The sequence below is a fragment of the Podarcis muralis genome, chromosome 8 (assembly GCF_964188315.1).
Source record: "Podarcis muralis chromosome 8, rPodMur119.hap1.1, whole genome shotgun sequence".
Taxonomy (NCBI): Eukaryota; Metazoa; Chordata; class Lepidosauria; order Squamata; family Lacertidae; genus Podarcis; species Podarcis muralis.
Window position 1 is genome coordinate 13,160,584 of NC_135662.1, and position 17,752 is coordinate 13,178,335.

Here is a 17,752-nt window from a genome sequence, read left to right on the forward strand (position 1 = left end):
TAGGCACCAGCCTATGGGTCCCTTGCCTTTTAGGGGTCACACGACAATGGATCAAAATTACAAAAATGTGTTAGGAGAGAAATTGTGACGGGGGGGGGGGGGTGAGATTTCAGCTGCCTAGGGTTTAATGTGGCACTGAGAGGTATGGAAAAGCCCTCTGGAATTTGCTCCCACAAGGGGCAGTTATGACTACCAACTTGGATACATTTAAAAATAATTAGATAAATTCATGGAGGATAAGGTTAGCAATGGCTACAAACCCTGATGATTCTGTTCTGCCTCCACTGTGTCAGAGGCAGCAATGCTTCTGAAAACCAGCTGCTGGGAAACACAGGCAGGGAGAGATCTTGTGCTCAGATCCTGCTTGCAATAATAATAATAATAATAATAATAATAATAATAATAATAATAATAATAATAATAATTTATTTATACCCCGCCCATCTGGCTGGGCTTCCCCGGCCACTCTGGGTGGCTTCCAACCAAATATTAAAATACAGTAATGCATCAAACATTAAAAGCTTCCCTAAACAGGGCTGCCTTCAGATGTCTTCTAAACGTCTGGTAGTTGTTGATCTCTTTGACATCTGATGGGAAGGTGTTCCACAGGGTGGGTGCCACTACCAAGAAGGCCCTCTGCCTGGTTCCCTGTAACCTCATTTCTTGCAGTGAGGGAACCGCCAGAAGTACAGCATTAAATATTAAAAACTTCGCTGAACATGGCTGCCTTCAGATGTCTTTTAAAGATAGGATAGCTGCTTATTTCCTTCACATCTGAAGGGAGGGCATTCCACAGGGTAGGTGCCACTACCGAGAAGGCCCTCTGGTTCCCTGTAACCTCGCTTCTCGTAATAAGGGAACTGCCAAAAGGCCCTTGGAGCTGGACCTCAGTGTCAGGGTTGAACGATGGGGGTGGAGACGCTCCTTCAGATATACTGGACCGAAGCCGTTTAGGGCTTTAAAGGTCAGCACCAACACTTTGAATTGTGCTCGGAAACATACTGGGATAAGAGTTTGGACTTGATATCCCACTTTATCACTACCCTAAGGAGTCTCAAAGCAGCTAACATTCTCCTTTCCCTTCCTCCCCCACAACAAACACTCTGTGAGGTGAGTGGGGCTGAGAGACTTCAGAGAAATGTGACTAGCCCAAGGTCATCCAGCAGCTGCATGTGGAGGAGCAGAGACGCGAACCCAGTTCACCAGATTACGAGTCCACCGCTCTTAACCACTACACCACACTGACTCCCCTAGGTAAGGTTCCAATAGATATCTGGTTGACCATGGTGAAGACAGGATGCTGGTTTGGATGTGCTACTGGCCTGATCCAGCAGGTTCTTATGTTCTTGTTCTTAGTTCCCTGGCATACAAATATCATTTTGAGGTGCCTCAGTTCAAATGGTGCATCAATCCTCCCCTGCCCCCGCTCAAAGGTGCTTTTTCGGGAACAATAGGCCACAACCCCATGGGGAATCTGCAAACTGCACACTGAGAATGAAGCTTATAAAAAGGAAGTATTCAACCAAGATATCACTGGGGAGGCAAGACAAAAGACAAGCAATGTACTTGCAAATGAAATAAGCTATCTAGCAGATTAATTTTGGGATGTGAAAGCACTAATAAGGAAAGGAGCAAAAAAGGCTCATGAAAAAGAGGAGTTATTATACAGGAGATGTCTAGCAAAATAATATGGACAGGCAAAGGGCATGTCTCTCTGGAGAAGAGGGAAAAAGAGCAAACGAACAGACGTACTAAATGTGCCTGCCGGTCTCATGGTCAGAGTGATGGACTAGGGCCTGGGGAGACCAGAGTCCCAATTTCCACTCAGCCATGAAGGTCACTAGGTGACCTTGGAACAGTCACTGCCTGTCAGCCTAGTTGTTGTGAGGATAATATGGAAAGGGGAAGAACCATGGACACCACAACGAGTTCGCTGAAGAAAAAATGTGGGGTAAAGGTAAAGGGACCCATGACCATTAGGTCCAGTCCTGGCCGACTCTGGGGTTGTGGCCCACCTGTCAATCACCTGTCAATCATAAGGGCATCAGGCGATGCTTCCCTTGGAAGCCCCGATTGTCTAACAGTCTTCAGCAAGCATTTGAAAATTAATAAAGGAGGCACCTGCTGAATCTTCATTGGAAGAGCATTTCGCAGACTCAAATTTGTAATATTGTAAAATGGGGCTGACCAACTAGGAAAAGCTCAGTAACACTCCATTAGATGATCTCAGTGATTGGGTTGGGATATAAGGGCTCATGTCACCCCTAAAGTAAAGGTAAAAGGACCCCTGACCATTAGGTCCAGTCGTGACCAACTCTGGGGTTGCAGCGCTCATCTCGCTTTATTGGCCGAGGGAGCTGACGTACTAAGCCGCTTCTGGCGAACCAGAGCAGCGCACAGAAATGCCGTTTACCTTCCCACTGGAGCGGTACCTATTTATCTACTTGCACTTTGACGTGCTTTCAAACTGCTAGGTGGGCAGGAGCAGGGACCGAACAATGGGAGCTCACCCCTTTGTGGGGATTCAAAACGCCAACCTTCTGATTGGCAAGTCCTAGGCTCTGTGGTTTAACCTACAGCGCCACCTGCGTCCCTATATACATGTATAGACATGTATATACATGTATGCATATATACATGTAATAATAAATAAATATCGATGGGGTGACAGGACTAACAAGAGTAGGCCGCAAAAATTAAGAGCATGCCAGGCACTTCTGTCTTCCACTGCCTCCCGCAGTTTGGTCAAACTCATACTGGTAGCTTCGAGAACACTATCCAACCATCTCATCCTCTGTCGTCCCCTTCTCCTTGTGCCCTCCATCTTTTCCAGGGAGTCTTCTCTTCTCATGAGGTGGCCAAAGTATTGGAGCCTCAGCTTCAGGATCTGTCCTTGCAGTGAGCACTCAGGGCTGATTTCCTTAAGAATGGATAGGTTTGATCTTCTTGCAGTCCATGGGACTCTCAAGAGTCTCCTCCAGCACCATAATTCAAAAGCATCAATTCTTCGGCAATCAGTCTTCTTTATGGTCCAGCTTTCACTTCCATACATCACTACTGGGAAAACCATAGCTTTTACTATAGGTGCCAAAAGAACAGTAGGGAGGGTGCCTGCCTGAGACGTAATGGAAGGGAGTTCCAATGGATAGGTGATGCCGCATTTAGGGTCCAATTCCTATGTCTTATGAAATGGACCTCCTGATAAGATGGTTTCTGTAGGAGTCCCTCTTCTACAGAGCACAGCAATCAACAGGGTATATAAGGGGTGAGACGATCTTATAGATTTCCTGGTCTTGAGTTGCATAGGTCTTTGTACACCAGAACCAATGCCTTGTACTAAAACCAGTAGTTGCGTGACAAGGCCCCAGGTCCCGTACTTCCCTTATATAATAAACACACATGGGCACGGATATTTTAGGTTTCCAGTTCCCACACTGGTCATCCACATACTTGTGTGGCGAGGCCCAGGACCGCCTAGCTCACTTCGAAATAAATACACAAACACAAGTATATTGGGTTAATGGGATAAATAAGGCCACAACTTTATTGGTTACAGTTGTATGCAGTTTGGCTTAGGCATTGGGTGAAACCAGGATATATCCCAACTCCTGCCCATCTGCAGGGAGTCACACTAGGGTAAACTACCAGTAGAGGGAGCTCTATGACATACATCAAATCAGGGCACCCTCAGAGTCCCTGATGGTTCATTGCATGGCCCTAGCCCATGATCAGGCTTCGGACAGGTACCACACCCACAGATCCCTTTAACAGGATACCCTTATCGAGGAGGGGCAGGGAGAGGCTACAACTTCCTCTCCCATAAACAAAGCCTTATCCAATGCCTAACTGAAATATACTCGGAGTCGAGAGTGGATTTCATGTTCTTTATTCAGCTCATGGTGGTGAGGAGGAATGGAAGTTCCCCCAGAATGTCTGCTTTATATACATTATTTACACAATGGGCCCCACGTGATTGGCTAATTCCGGAATTCACCTGTAGGCCAATCAGGTTGCGGATTCACTTCCACCTGGAGCTGGATTGGGTGGCTCCTGTGGACCAATCAGACTGCTGCATTCCGGGTCCTATTGTTCTAGGACCAATCAGACTGCTGCCTTTTGGATCCTATTCAACTCAGTACATAACACTAACCTTACAAAGTTGTGACGATTCCTGCAAGGTAGGTGAAAACCAAATGGCTGGTGCCAATATGCCAAGTGGAAAAATTCCTACCTGGCCCCATCAATATGGCGGCCAACATATGCCCAGAGCAAGATCGCTGTCATAGCAACACATAAAAAGAGGGCAGGTGGGCTGGGAGATCCAGCGAGGAAGCAAAAGGAGGCCACCCCCTGGGCGCGCTGCAGTTTAAACGACCTGCGGCTATGCCCCCGGCAGTGCCAATTGGATGGTCAGGGGCGTGACACAGCCGGGAATGCCCCATGACACGGGCAGCATCCATCCGCCCTCCAGCCAGGTCACTGGGGGGGGGGTCCCGGATGCTGGTCCACAACACGGCCCCCCAAGGAAGGGGAGCAGACCTAACTGGAAGCCACAGGGCAAGCTCAATACCTGTACAAAATGAAATTCTTACATTCCAAAGTGCCCTGAGAATGAGGCAGAAAAACTGTGAGCCCTTTTGCACAGGCGAGGAGCGCTTTCGAGAAACTGGAAGACAGGCTTTCGACACAGCAGTAATACATTCAGTCATTTGCCCTGTCCAGTTCTCAGAGCCTGGGGCAGGTACCAACACACTACACACCTGTGGAAACCATCCAAAACGATACACCGGGGGGGGGGGGAGTTTAAAAAGCAACGACAACCGAAATAAATAATAAAATGCAGTCAGTTTTATTGCAGTCATAGTACAGAACATGGTCTACTGCTTTGCGTCTTTCCATTCAGCATCACTGAACCTGGGCTAATTTCTTCCATAACTGTTCTTTGTTCATTGAACAATACCAAGGCAAGTGGAAGATTCCGGGGGGGGGGGGGGTGTACAAGTGCAGGATAATGATGCTGTCAGCTTCTCAAGGAGGCCCCATTAGATGAAAAATGCAATCAATGAAAATGGTAATAGGCTTTTATGGCTCCATAAAAAAGTAAAGTCATGTTGAATATGATACCAGAGTGTACCACTACAAAGTTCATATTGAGATGTTAAGTCAAGGAAGGCATAGCCTGGATGAAAGCAGAATCATAGACAAGCTGTCTTGTAGTGCCTGAGTCAGACAACGGGTCCATCTACTGAGCTCAGTATGTTCTAGACCAGGGTTTCCCAAATTTGGGTCTCCGGCTGTTTTTGGACTACAATTCCCATCATCCCTTTGTTTTCAGGGGGGAAACCTCACTGGCATTCTCCCCAGCTGTCAACTGCAGCCAGTTGCCATTTTTGATTCCCCAGAAGCTGCATCATTCTTTCTTTTTAAAATAATTTTCTTTGTGGTTTTCAATTTTATACATTTCAAAAAATTTACAATCATTTTAACATTTCAAAACTTCCTCCCCCCCCCCCTTTCTGCGGTTCCTTACTTTTTTATATTTTCTGCATGTTCCAAATTAACTTAATCATTTATTCATCTACTTTAAATGTATACTCTTATAAAACTGCAGGTTATTGCAATAATCCTGCCAATGTTTTTATCCTTTTACAGTTTGTTTGTAAACATTCAATAAACCATTCCCATTCTTTTATTAAAAGTTCATTATCTTGATTTCTTATTTTTCCGGTAAGTTTCGCCATTTCTGCGTATTCCATAAGTTTTTGCATCCATTCTTCTTTTGTCAGGGCTTCTTTCCATATTGGGGTAATTAACATTCTTGCCACTGTAGCCACATACATGAATAAATTTCTAAACAGTTTGGATAGTTCTGTTCCTATAATTCCCAAAAGGAAAGCTTCTGGGTTGGTTGGTTTGTTAACAAATGTTATTTAAAACATCTTTTTTCAATTCATTATATATCACTTCCCAGTAAGCTTTAACTTTACCACAAGGCCACCGCATATGCGAAGCTGCATCATTCTGGGGTACTGTGGGAAATTACCGTATTTTTCGCTCAATAAGACACACTTTTTTCCTCCTGAAAAGTAAGGAGGAGCAAAAAAACTGCTCCCGCTAAGGAAAAGACACTAAGGCAAACAAGAGGGAAGGAGGTGTTGAAAGGAAACAGCTGAGCAGCTGATCGGCAAGCGATCAGGAGGGAGATAAGGGACGCTAGAGATAAAGGAGGCTGCCTGGGAGGGGGGAGGTAAAAGCACATGGATCCTCAGGATTTTTGCACTGGGTCACCCCAAATTCACCATCAGATCACATAACATGTCCATGGCTACAGCCTGCATCCATAAAATCATGCATCCAGTGTTTTTTGGGGCCGCAATGGTGCAAAAGTGTGGTTACAAAGCACGGATTCACATGGATCCTCAGGATTTTTGCATTGGGCTACCTCAAACTCACCGTCAAATCACATATCATGTCTGTGGCCACAGCATGAACCACAAAAATCATACACCCACTGTTTCATTCAGGATATATTTTTTTCTTGTTTTCCTCCTCTAAAAACTAGGTGCGTCTTATGGTCAGGTGCATCTTATGGAGCGAAAAATACGGTACGTGTAGTGACCAATAGTAGTGAGGAGGGGAGTTTTGCACCCCTACTCTCAAAATTCATCCCCTTCCCCAAATATAGTCAACACCCCACCTCTTGCACCTGTGGATGGGACGGCAGAAGTGGGGGGAAGCATGTTTACTCAGGCATGTTCAGCTTTCTTAAGAATTAGGTCTATCTCTAACCTCAAAGGGTTCCAGTTTGACTCTGGATCTTCTTTGACAGCTTATTTTGCAAAAGACCTCTGTATAAAGCACTTTTCTGTTCATGGTGCGTCAGGGAGTGGGGGGGGGGAGGGAACACTAACCTATTAATCAGCCTTTAGGGTTGTAGGAGGGGTGCTGGGTGGGGAATCAATTTTGATCAAAGCGAGGCAGTCAAATGACTGATGTGCCAATTTTGCTTCATCCACTTAGTGTAGTACCTGAGAATATCAAGGCAGCTCAGTCCTTTTATCTCCTAGGTTTCCTTCCACAAGAATAGAGAAGATAAAAAATTTAAGCACCATCCGACAAAGAACTTCTGAGGATGAAAGCAAAATGTTGAAATCCGAGTGGCATTTCCTTATTCATGTGACATACATATATATCTATCTCACACACCAATTTTGTGTGCAAGGGATTCCTGCTCCCCAGCATGATAACATTTTTGCAAGTCCACTCACCTAAAGATGTACAGAGCACCCCAACAAGGCATTTCTGGACGCCTTTCCCACATTTTGCTTCTCCGCAAAATTGATCGGCTGTTTTCCCTCTTGCCTTCAAGTCTAATGTTCCCTTCAGGCAGAATTCAGCAGCAACTCTAATGCCAGATCTTCTCAGCTTCTCCCACTGCATTGAGAGTTTCATATGAAAGAACGGCTAGGTCAGACCAAAGGTCCATCTCATCCACCAGCCTGCCTCCAACAATAGCTGCCTAAATGCTTCCAAGAAGCATCCCCTGCACAGTCATTATGTGAGTCCATCAAGATAAGGTAAGGGGTTATTGAACTAGAGTCACACAGAGTTCAGGAGCAATAGACGAATTGCTGTTATTTCTCAGAACCAGCAAAAGGGGACAGTCACTTGTGGACTGACTTTGAAAATTGGAGTCAGTTGCAGTCAGTGTGGAGTGCTCGTGTTTGGGACTCCAGCCAGCCATGCCCTTTTCCAGGACACTCTATTCCAGGCATGGGCAAACTCAGCCCTCCAGATGTTTTAGGACTACAATTCCCATCATCCCTGACCACTGGTCCTGTTAGCTAGGGATGATGGGAGTTGTAGTCCCAAAACATCTGGAGGGCTGTGTTTGCCCATGTCTGCTCTGTTCCATTCCTCTCCCCGCTACCCCATTAATTGTCTGCTTTTCCCTCTCAGAAAGTCAGCCAAAAGGGTTGCCCACCTGTCAATCACCTGTCAATCATAAGGGCATCAGGTGATGCTTCCCTTGGAAGCCCCGATTGTCTGACAGTCTTGGAAGCTCTGATTGTCTAGCAGTCTTCAGCAAGCATTTGAAAATTAATAAAGGAGGCACCTGCTGAATCTTCATTGGAAGAGCATTTCGCAGACTCAGATTTGTAATATTGTAAAATGGGGCTGACCAACTAGGAAAAGCTCAGTAACACTCCATTAGATGATCTCAGTGATTGGGTTGGGATATAAGGGCTCATGTCGCCCCTAAAGTAAAGGTAAAGGGACCCCTGACCATTAGGTCCAGTTGCGGACGACTCTGGGGTTGCGGCGCTCATCTCACTTTATTGGCCAAGGGAGCTGGTGTACAGCTTCCAGGTCATGTGGCCAGCATGACTAAGCCATTTCTGGCGAACCAGAGCAGTGCACGGAAATGCTGTTCAACTTCCCGCCGGAATGGTACCTATTTATCTACTTGCACTTTGATGTGCTTTCGAACTGCTAGGTTGGCAGGAGCAGGGACCGAGCAACGGGAGCTCACCCCGTCGTGGGGATTCGAACCGCCAACCTTCTGATCGGCAAGCCCTAGGCTCTGTAGTTTAACCCACAGCGCCACCTGTGTCCCAAAAACTACCCCTAAAGTACCCTAGGCCTAAGTTATTCAGGGCTTTGAAAATGAAGTTAATAAATGATTAAAAACAAGGATTTTTCCCAACATTTGTTGCATTCAGAGTTGTTGGCATCCGTCTGTCTCAAGAGACAATGGAGTGTGCCTTCAGGGTGAAGTCAAAGCATTGCTTTAGCAGCACTGAAATGCCCCCCACTCCCACAAATACATTTAAAATGACAAAGACTGCTAAACTGGATATGCCATTGCTGTGAACAGTGTTTTCTCTTCTTGCTGTGAACAGGAATTTGCCCTGCATCCTATTCCTAAGCAGCAAGTTGAGTCCAGTTGCTGCCGTCCCCTTGGCTTGGCAAGCTTTGCCAGACTCCCAGCTGAGCATCCCTTTCAAAAGGCTGGCATGGTTGGCGAGAGAGAGAAAGAGAGATTTAAAAAAAATAAAATCTAATTGCACCTCATCTGCCACCCAAATGATGCCCGGCAGGATGGCACACAAATCTTCCAGCCAAGCCTCAGTTTTCTGGCATTCAGACTGGTTGCTTCTCATGTCTCCCAAACCCAAGCCAAACTGAGCATTGAGTTGGTGAGGTTGGATGTTGGACTTGGAGTGGAGGGAAGTTGGGTTTAACTCCCCACAATCAGCCATGATGCATCCTAGGTATTATTATTATCATTATTATTATTATCATCCATTTTTTAGGTGGAGGCTAACAGATTGAGGTTGAATCCTGACAAGACAGCAGTACTGTTTTTGGAGGACAGGGTGGTGTGGAGGATTCCCTGGTCCTGAATGGGGTAACTGTGCCCCTAAAGGACCAGGCGTGTAGCCTGGGAGTCATTTTGGACTCACAGCTTTCCATGGAGGCGCAGGTCAATTCTGTGTCCAGGGCAGCTGTCTACCAGCTCCACCTGGTACGCAGGATGAGACCCTACCTGCCCGCAGACTGTCTCGCCCTGACCTAGCCACTGTGATCCACGCGACGGTCACCTCCAGACTGGATTATTGTAACTCGCTCTACGTGGGGCTGCCCTTGAGACTGACCCAGAAACTCCAGCGGGTGCAGAATACTGCAGCGAGAATCCTTATGGGGTCTTCGCTGCGAGATCACATTCACCCAGTGCTATACCAGCTGCACTGGCTCCCGGTGGAGTACAGGATCAGGTTTAAGGTGCTGGTTTTAACCTTTAAAGCCCTATACGGCTTAGGACCCTCGTACCTACGGGACCGCCTCCCCTGGTATGCTTACGGTCTTCAAATAAAAGCATCTTGAAGGTCCCAGGCCACAGAGAAGTTAGGCTGGCCTCAACGAGAGCCAGGGCCTTTTCGGCTGTGGCTCCGATCTGGTGGAACGCTCTGTCACAAGAGACCAGGGCCCTGCGGGACTTAACATCTTTCCGCAAGGCCTGCAAGACAGAGCTGTTCCACCAGGCCTTTGGCCAGGGCACAGCCTGACTCCCTCCTTTGGCAATCTTCGTGGAGCTCTGGCCCAATGGCTGCCAGTGGCTTGAATTAATTAATTTTAGAATGAATGATTTTAGAGTGTTGTTTAGGTTGTACTTTTGTACCGTTTTATTGTTGTTAGCCGCCCTGAGCCCGGCTAAGGCTGGGGAGGGCGGGATATAAATAAAATTTATTATTATTATTATTATAGTGCATGCTCTAGTTATCTCTCGCTTGGACTACGGCAATGTGCTCTACGTGGGGCTACCTTTGAAGGTGACTCGGAAACTACAACTAATCCAGAATGCGGCAGCTAGACTGATGACTGGGAGTGGCCGCCAGGACCACATAACGCTGGTCCTGAGAGATCTGCATTGGCTCCCAGTACGTTTCCGAGCACAATTCAAAGTGTTGGTGCTGACCTTTAAAGCCCTAAATGGCCTCGGCCCAGTATACCTGAAGGAGCGTCTCCTCCCCCATCGTTCTACCCGGACACTGAGGTCCAGCTCCGAGGGCCTTCTGGCGGTTCCCTCATTACGAGAAGTGAGGTTACAGTGAACCAGACAGAGGGCCTTCTCGGTAGTGGCACCTACCCTGTGGAATGCCCTCCCTTCAGATGTGAAGGAAATAAGCAGCTATCCTATCTTTAAAAGACATCTGAAGGCAGCCCTGTTCAGCGAAGTTTTTAATATTTAATGCTGTACTGTTTTTAACACTTGATTGGGAGCCGCCCAGAGTGGCTGGGGAAACTCAGCCAGATGGGCGGGGTATAAATAATAAATTATTATTATTATTATTATTAATCACACTTTCATCCAGGGACATCAAATAACTTACAGAAAAATCATTGTCGAAAATCCAACAATAACATGCATCAAAATCATCCTCCTATTCGTTATGCATAACAGTATATACTTTTGTCCCTACTCATTTATCACAATTTTTCCCCCTTCCTCCCTCCCCTTTAACCCCTCCCCCCCCCAAAAAAAATTGTTCTCTCTTCAGATCTTTAACCATGTGCACAGATTATTCATTCTAATTTGGATGCTTGGGTTAGCTTTCCCCCATGCTATCTAATTCCTATAACTTGTCCATTTATTCAAAATCTTTTGACATTTGTTTTCCCATGTATCTTCCATCATTACCTGTTCAAATACATCAGATTGTATATATTCAAAAACATAGTCATTCCACCAATAAATCTTAAGGTCCTCCATGGGGCATACCAGGAGAGGCGGTCCCATAGATATGAGGGTCCTAGGCCGTGGGTTATCCTGGGTTAGGAGGACCTGTTAAAGGATTTACCAGGAGGATCGTCTCAGAGACTGAACTAGAACTACATTCAGAACAAAAGAAACACGAGAAAATAAAGAAGGGGGGAAAAGTTGTTCCTATCCCACTCTTCCATGGAAGGTGACTTTCATCGCTTAGATGAGGCCCAGTTCATTATTTGCAAATAGCCTTAATCCCCGAAGGCTCACTGACAACCCCGGGGAGGGTTAATCAACTGGATTCCTCTTGTACACACTGAACTTCCGGAGAAATATGCGAACAGCCACCACCTCGCCCCCTCAAGCAGCGCGAGCTGGCAAAGAACGACGGTGTCCCACTGCTAATATAAATTATTAATGCCTCCTTCGGAGAGACAAATTAATTAATTTCCTGAAAAGTGCAACACTCCAATTCTCTCAAGGGCTTTGGCGCACACAACAGACTCTCCTCCACCGAGACGCCGCTATGGATTCTTAACTGCAAGCCTTCCAAACCACCCCAGCTTTGATCTGCGGGGTTTTGAACTCACGGTTGTTGGGGGAAGACAGGCGGGGATGTTTCTTCCTGAACTCTCCTGTGTGGTACTGTGGCGCAGCACAAAGCTAGAATGAGCGTTTCACTGCAGGAAGCGTTTTCTATCCAAATCAGAAAGGGTGCTTCAAAGTGGAATGGAGTACTTCATCATTGGGTGTCCCTGTTACTGCATTGTATCGCATCTGTTTAATTCCTTTGTGCCAAATGGAAAGCTCTCCCCATCAAGACCGACTATCGGAATTAATGCTTGTTGGAGATGTGGAGGAAATAACGGTGACATGATCCACATGTGGTGGACGTGTGAAAAGATTAAGATTTATTGGGGAGAAATATATGAGAGAAGTACCGTATTTTTCACCCTATAGGACGCACCGGCCCATAGGACGCACCTAGTTTTCAGGGGGGGGGGGAATCAAGGGAAAAAATATGATTCCCCCCCCCCCCCGCAGCTCTGGGAGCAGTGGACAGGCTGCACGCAGCCTGTGCGCTACTCCAAGACCTTCTCCCTGCTTTTGCGGGAGGTGGTGGAATTCCCCCACCTCCCGCAATAGCCCACAGGAGCTCCGCATGACTCCTGCAGGCTTTTCAACCAGGGGGGAGAAGGGACTGAAACGGCCAGTCAGTCCCTTCTCCCTCCTCGGGGAAAAGCCCCCAAGAGCAGCGCGCTCTTTAAAGGGTGCGTGGCTCCTGCGGGCTTTTCTAGGAGGTGGGGGAATTCCCCCCCCTTGTAGAAAAGCCAGCAGAAGCCGCAGAGTCCCTTTAATGAGCGCAATGTTTTTGCGGGCTTTTGTGGGACTCCCGCAAAAGCCGCAGGAGGGAGAAGGGACTGACTCTGCCAGTCAGTCCCTTCTCCCTCCTTGGGGAAAAGCCCCCAAGAGCCGCTCGCTCTTTAAAGGCGAAAAATACGGTATAAGAGAGGTATTCTTGTATGCAACTGCAGCAGCTCGTATACTTGTGGCCAAGGGATGGAAAGATCAGGAGGCTCCAAAAATAACAGATTGGCAAATAAAATTACAGGAGTTGGTGGAGACGGCTCAACTGACTAGTAAACTCAGAGGAAACTCAAAGGAAAAAATTGTGGGGAAATGGGATGGTTAAAGATATGTTCAAAAATACAATAATAGTTTTGACTCCGTGCTAGCATTCAAGTGATAAAGGAACTAAAAGGAGGTGGACAACAATTAAGGATTTATTATGTTTTCAGAATGTATTGGAAAATTTATATAGAAAGGATTACTGTTTTGTGTACATTCGATTGTAAGATAAAATATATGCAAAGGGACTTGACAGGAAGTCAAAATTGAAGAAAAGATTTTGGAAGATAAAAGAGGGGGGAAATATTTACTTTCATTATTATCATTTTGTGTGCGGGTGTGGGTATGTGAGTGTTTGCACATATGTGTGTTTTTGTATAGAATGTTTAGGAGGAAATAATACGGTAAATAACAAATAACAAATTAATTATTTATGTATGTAATTTTTATTTCTTAATTATATTTAGTGGTAGTATGGCTGTATTGTTTTTTTGTAACATAAAATCATTCAATAAAAATTATTTTAAAAAAGAGAGAGAGAGAGAGAGTCAGTCGTGAAAATGACTCAGGCCCCATTCGGGTGTTTGCTGTGTGGTTTCTACCTCCAGCTCACAGGCCTAATTCACTTACCCATTTGGCCTCTGCGGCCATTTCAGCCAAGCCACACCCATCTGCCCTGCACCTGACTTCACAGAATTGTACAGTTGCAAGTTAAAGACCTGGCTCTACTGAAGGAGTTGGAGGCACCACAGATCATTCCACCTATCAGCCTGCAAGGGGAGCGGGAGATTGTGATCTGCCCCACAAGGCAGGGGAGGAGAATTGGTGTATGCCTGAAGGAGCGTCTCCACCCCCATCGTTCAGCCCAGACACTGGGGTCCAGCTCCGAGGGCCTTCTGGCGGTTTCCTCATTGAGAGAAGTGAAGCTACAGGGAACCAGGCAGAGGGTCTTCTCAGTAGTGGCACCAGCCCTGTGGAACGCCCTCCCACCAGATGTCAAGGAAATCAACAACTGTCTGACTTTTTGAAGACATCTGAAGGCAGTCCTGATTAGGGAAGTTTTTAATGTTTGATGTTTTATCGTGTTTTTAATATTCTGTTGGGAGCCGCCCAGAGTGACTGGGGAAACCCAGCCAGATGGGAAGGGTATAAATAATAGGTGGTGGTGGTGGTGGTGGTTGTTGTTGCAACAATTGTTTTCTCAAAATTTATCTTTTGTACCATGAAAATAACAGTATGTATGTATGTACGGTGGGGACGCGGGTGGCGCTGTGGGTAAAAGCCTCAGTGCCTAGGACTTGCCGATCGAAAGGTCGGCGGTTTGAATCCCCGCGGCGGGGTGCGCTCCCGCTGCTCGGTCCCAGCGCCTGCCAACCTAGCAGTGCAAGTAGATAAATAGGGACCGCTTACCAGCGGGAAGGTAAACGGCGTTCCATGTGCTGCGCTGGCTCGCCAGATGCAGCTTGTCACGCTGGCTACGTGACCTGGAAGTGTCTCTGGACAGCACTGGCCCCCGGCCTCTTAAGTGAGATGGGCGCACAACCCTAGAGTCTGTCAAGACTGGCCCGTACGGGCAGGGGTACCTTTACCTTTTTATGTATGTATGGTATGTATGTATGTATGTATGTATGTATGTATGTATAAATAAATAAATAAATAAATAAATGGCATGCTACTTTTGTCTCCCGGTAATAATCCTCTCATTTCAGAACACCACCTGATGATGAGGCAACGTGAAACAGCTACCTCAGGTGGTATATGCTGATGTGTAGGGAGGAAACAGACCTGAGGGTGCCTTATGGCTTGCCCTGTATCACCTACGCTAGCCTGCTGCCCTCAACTGCAGTGAAATATATTGTCCTTTCACTAGGGGAAACCCATTCAGATGGGCAGGGTATAAATAAATTATTATTATTATTATTATTATTATTATTATTATTATTATTATTATTATTATTATGTACATTAGCTCCACCTCTCTCGTCCCATACCATCCAACATTTATGGATGGGGAAATGGACAGACACACCCCACAACCCCCCACCCGAACGTCTCACTCTACCACTGGCATGTGACCTCGGACCATGTCCCAGAAGAGGACCTGCTCCTTTTGCTTCATAACTTTCTTTCTAGGAGGGCTAGATCCTTGCTTTAAAAAAGTAAGAAGAAACTCAGAGCTTGGGGACCCTGCTGGCCACAGGTCTGGTACATCAGTGCTCTCTATACCCATATCTTTGCGCCTCTGAATGACATGCATAAGCCTACAGATTTAAGAAAAATAGACTGTTAATTGGTGAAAAGAGGGAAAGTAAACTTATATTAAGATCAAGATAAATTTTCAGGATAAAAATTTTGAAGAGAGGGAAAGGATTTGCTGAAATGGATAATTGACTTGGAATACAAAAAAGGGAGGTGTGAGGAGGTCAGGGAAACAAGCAAATGAAAGATAAGTTATCGGAAGGTTCGATTTGGTTTTGTTTTTTTAATTGTCTCTATTTTTCTGTTTTTTATTGTGATGTGTTGTTTTGCTATTGTTTAATTTGGTGTTTTTTCTTTTGCCTTTTTGTAAACTTAAAACCTTAATAAATACTATTTAAAAAAAAATACTATTTAAAATAAATACTATTTAAAAAAAAAAACAGATTGTGTCCACAACTAGAGGTACCACTGTACATTCAGGATTGCCACTGTCCAGTTGCAGCAGACATAACTTAAACTTACAATAACTATAAGTTATTGGAATAAGGGCTAAGATGGCGGCGCGTGTAGATGCAGCGGCTGGTTGCTCCTCAACTCAGAATTTGGCTTTTTTGTCCTGCCAAAATAGACTTGTTTATTTGTCCTGCCAAAATAGACTTGTTTATTTGTCCTGCCAAAATAGACTTGTTTATAGTCGGCAGGACGTGTTATCTATTCGGCTAAGGAGTGAGTGCTGCACAAATTGTGAGTGTCTCCGTGTCTGCAAGGAAGATTTTTTGATACTGTATTGTTTTAATTAGTATTTTTATAGTTGTTTTGATTTTGTGTGGAGTGCCCTACCTGGGTGGATGGAGCAGCCAAGTAATTTCGTTGTCCCCGAGAGGGGGCAATGACAATAAAGATTTATTATTAATTATTATTATTATTATTATTATTATTATTATTATTAACAACCTTAACACTAAGCATACTATGTAGAGAACACCACACCAGAAGGAAAAGAGATAGAAAGAGAAAATGAAACCCAGGCTCCGACTGGACTTATTATTATTGTGAGCATGACCTTGACAGAAAGAGATAACAGAACCAGCTTGAACCACCTGTACTCAGCTTCTCTGAAGGAATAACCCAAACATCATAAACCTTCTGCTTGTTGTTGTTTTTTACACAGAGAAGCTTCCGGAACCCTCTTGAATTAAGTAGAATAGGAAAAATCTCTACACATCAGATCAAATACTTTCTGTACTAAGAAATGCAAACTGACAGGATGTTCCGTACCAACCACCTCAAGTTACTGGTCATTATTCAAAGATTTCCTGCTTGATCTGCCATCTGGCAAGGTGGGGGTGGACTCGTAATTTTATTCCAGAATGTGTTCCATGGAAGTCCTGGCACCGCATTCTCAAAGCTGGAGCAGCTAACAGGTTATGAGGCATCATGTTCCTACTCCTGACCTTAATGTGGATCATTTTGAACCAATCTGGAGTTGAAAGAGGTTGGTCCCCACAGTGTGATAATACGAAATCCATGGACATCTTGTCTTGGCAGCAGCTGTGGCTGCCAGCCATGGCAGAGCTCAGTGGAGGGAGAAGTCAGCCAACTAGGGGGGTAATTGCCCAGAGGCAGAGTCTGTATACAAGGTTAAGTCCAGTCCTGAGATCAGGAATATCTCAGTTCACGTAGTCTGACGATCCAGGTTCTTATCAGGAGCAAGAAGGCTGATCAGCAGCAGGTCTGGAGTCACTTCGCTTTCTCCTCCTTCAGGCCGCTGCTGTTCTTGGCCCATCCATGACAGTGGCTGCTATTCTCTTCACCCACCCCTTCTTTTTTAGGCTTGTGATCAAAGGTAAGGGATCATGCAAATCGCCAGCAGTGGGGCCTGGAAGATTGATTTTGAGAGCGAATGTGAGGTGCCATTAGTTATGACTGAACCACCAAAGAGCAAAATATCAGTTCGGCTGAGTTTGAGGTGGCTGTTTGTGTACGTCAAGCCAGTGCGGTGTAGTGGTTAAGAGTGGTAAACTTGTAATCTGGTGAACCGGGTTCGCTTCCCCGCTCCTCCACATGCAGCTGCTGGGTGACCTTGGGTAAGTCACACTTTGAAGTCTCTCAGCCCCACTCACCTCACAGAGTGTTTGTTGTGGGGGAGGAAGGGAAAGGAGAATGTTAGCCGCTTTGAGACTCCTTCGGGTAGTGATGAAGCGGGATATCAAATCCAAACTCCTCCTCCTACTCCTCCTCCTCCTCCTCCTCCTCTTCTTCTTCTTCTTATGTATTTAAAACTTGATTTCTGCTTGAATTTTGGGAGGGGCTGTCATTATAAATTAGGGGAGGGCTAACCTTTGTTTTGTTTGAGACCCCAAGGTCCACCATTGATGGACTGGAACAGAAATCACTGCCTTATTAGATCCGTAATTCTGAAACCACTCCTCTGGTATTTGAAGAGTACTTGAGAAGGAGGTGGATAATGTGGTGGTGCATATTTGCAGTGTATAAAAGAAGGTGGGAGAAGGAGAAAGAGCAGCACTTTCACTTAAGCGGGGAACTACAAAGCTGGAAAGTGTCAAGGATCATTTTCCCCATCCATGCCCTTTAACTTAGAGACATTCTTCACACTTACACGACCATCTTTCAAGAAATGACATCTTTAGAACA